The sequence below is a fragment of the Schistocerca nitens genome, chromosome 7, assembly GCF_023898315.1.
Source record: "Schistocerca nitens isolate TAMUIC-IGC-003100 chromosome 7, iqSchNite1.1, whole genome shotgun sequence".
Classification (NCBI taxonomy): domain Eukaryota; kingdom Metazoa; phylum Arthropoda; class Insecta; order Orthoptera; family Acrididae; genus Schistocerca; species Schistocerca nitens.
The window spans coordinates 306,659,020-306,661,519 of record NC_064620.1 but is presented as its reverse complement, the minus strand read 5'-3'; the positions used below and the strand labels follow the sequence as shown (position 1 = coordinate 306,661,519).

The following is a 2,500-nucleotide window of genomic DNA, read 5'->3' as shown; positions in this document are numbered from 1 at the left end:
ACTTCTGCCTTAACCTAACCCAACTTCTGCCTTAACCTAACCCAACTTCTGCCTTAACCTAACCCAACTTCTGCCTTAACCTAACCCAACTTCTGCCTTAACCTAACCCAAGTTGCGCCTTAACCTAACCCAAGTTGCGCCTTAACCTAACCCAAGTTGCGCCTTAACCTAACCCAAGTTGCGCCTTAACCTAACCCAAGTTGCGCCTTAACCTAACCCAAGTTGCGCCTTAACCTAACCCAAGTTGCGCCTTAACCTAACCCAAGTTGCGCCTTAACCTAACCCAAGTTGCGCCCTAACCTAACCCACGTTGCGCCTTAACCTAACCCACGTTGCGCCTTAACCTAACCCACGTTGCGCCCTAACCTAACCCACGTTGCGCCCTAACCTAACCTACGTTGCGCCCTAACCTAACCTACGTTGCGCCCTAACCTAACCTACGTTGCGCCCTAACCTAACCTACGTTGCGCCCTAACCTAACCTACGTTGGGCCCTAACCTAACCCACGTTGCGCCCTAACCTAACCCACGTTGCGCCCTAACCTAACCCACGTTGCGCCCAAACCTAACCCACGTTGCGCCCTAACCTAACCCACGTTGCGCCCTAACCTAACCCACGTTGCGCCCTAACCTAACCCACGTTGCGCCCTAACCTAACCCACGTTGCGCCCTAACCTAACCCACGTTGCGCCCTAACCTAACCTACGTTGCGCCCTCACCTAACCCAAGTTGCGCCCTAACCTAACCCACGTTGCGCCCTAACCTAACCCACGTTGCGCCCTAACCTAACCCACGTTGCGCCCTAACCTAACCCACGTTGCGCCCTAACCTAACCCACGTTGCGCCCTAACCTAACCCAAGTTGCGCCTTAACCTAACCCACGTTGCGCCTTAACCTGCCCTGTAATTGTTAGTTATATGAATCTAGGAATTCGTGTAGCGTTGCCTAATTGCAACCATCTCAACATAGTTCACTTCGCGCACACTGTGGTGTTCTGCGTATTGATTCATTTTACGGTGCGTACCCTCACATCTTGCGAGTGTTGCTTACTTTCCACATGGTCCCGCTATCCACTGTATTGTGTACTGCAATAGGACGTATATCGCCCCCGCCCCCCCCCCCTCCCCTCCTGTCACCTCTAGCTCGTCGGTCAGGAGTTCGCGTGTTGAATGCGCTTCGCAGCTGTGCAATGGCATTCGCATACGTACGCTGGCCACCTTCCACGTGTTCTTTCGTGCACACGTCGCAGCGTGTATGTATGCTGATGGAGTGCGTCGTGACACACAACATCCAGGCATGCAAGACTCGTAGAAGTCGCAAATGTAGATGGATGTCTACGTTTGCTGCCCAAGTTACGCAAATGAACTGGAAATCCGTTGTTGCGCGGTTGTTCGCGCTGGAGGTGAATCGTTGATATCGACGATCGGTACAGGTATTAACCGGTTGCTTCAGCGACACCCGTCATACCCACGAACGTGAGTGGGCATGTGGGTATGAAGCGATACGCGGCGGTGGCTGGGTGGGACCGTCCCCGGCCGGTGAGGGGGGGGCGCCCGGCGTGCTGGCCGCGCGCTGCGTGGGCGCACGCGCGGCAGCCGGCTGGTGGGGGCGCCCAGTGGCAGGCGCGCCGGCTGACGGAGGCGGCAGGCGGCGCATCTGCGTGCCGGCGCACCCAGCGCGCGGCGCCGTGCGGCCAAAGTGGGTCCTCCCGGGCCCGGTGCGAAGCGCGGTGGACATCTGCAGTGTGCTGGTCCGATTGAGGACTGTGTGCGTTGAGGATGCGCCGCCGCCCGGCACTCGGCGCCGCGACGCCGTCTGCTGCTCGGTCGCCCCCGCGGTTCTCGCAGGTGGTTTGTATCGCAGCTGTGCGGATGTGTTGGCGCGTGCGCTGTGCTGGGAGAGTTCGCTTTGGCACCCAAGTGGGGCTCTGCCCCTCTGTTGGCGCTGGCGTTGGAGCTGCCCGGTCACTGTTTGTGGCCGCGTGTTGTCTCCCGCCGGCAACACCACGACAGCACGCTCCCGGGCCTCTGTCGGCAGCGGCAAGCTCAGTTGGGAGCACGGGTGGTCGCACTGAAAGCGTCTACTCGCCTATCTCCGGGCGATTGCGCCTCTCTCGAACCCGACCAAGTACTTAGGACGGCGCTGCGCGCCGCCGGGACCTGAGAGGGTTTCGAGGTGTATCGTGCAGGGGAGCCCAGCCTCCTCCTGTTTGCAGAATAATTGAGCGGACGCTTGCGTGTTCGCGCGGGCCCCCGGGACACACTCCCGGGCGGCCGGCTGCTCAGCTCTAGTTGACGCAGCTCCCTGGTTGATCCTGCCAGTAGTCATATGCTTGTCTCAAAGATTAAGCCATGCATGTCTCAGTACAAGCCGCATTAAGGTGAAACCGCGAATGGCTCATTAAATCAGTTATGGTTCCTTAGATCGTACCCACGTTACTTGGATAACTGTGGTAATTCTAGAGCTAATACATGCAAACAGAGTCCCGACCAGAGATGGAA

The 2,500-nt window shown here is 58.2% G+C and overlaps 1 non-coding gene across 1 annotated transcript in view; it reads left to right on the top strand.

Moving 5' to 3' along the window:
• Positions 1–2,300: 2,300 nt before the first annotated feature.
• LOC126196899 (small subunit ribosomal RNA) overlaps positions 2,301–2,500 on the top strand; it is a 1,909-nt gene continuing 1,709 nt past the window's right edge. Inside the window, exon 1 of the ribosomal RNA XR_007539326.1 lies at positions 2,301–2,500. This exon is cut by the window's right edge and continues 1,709 nt beyond it. This is a non-coding gene — a ribosomal RNA (small subunit ribosomal RNA).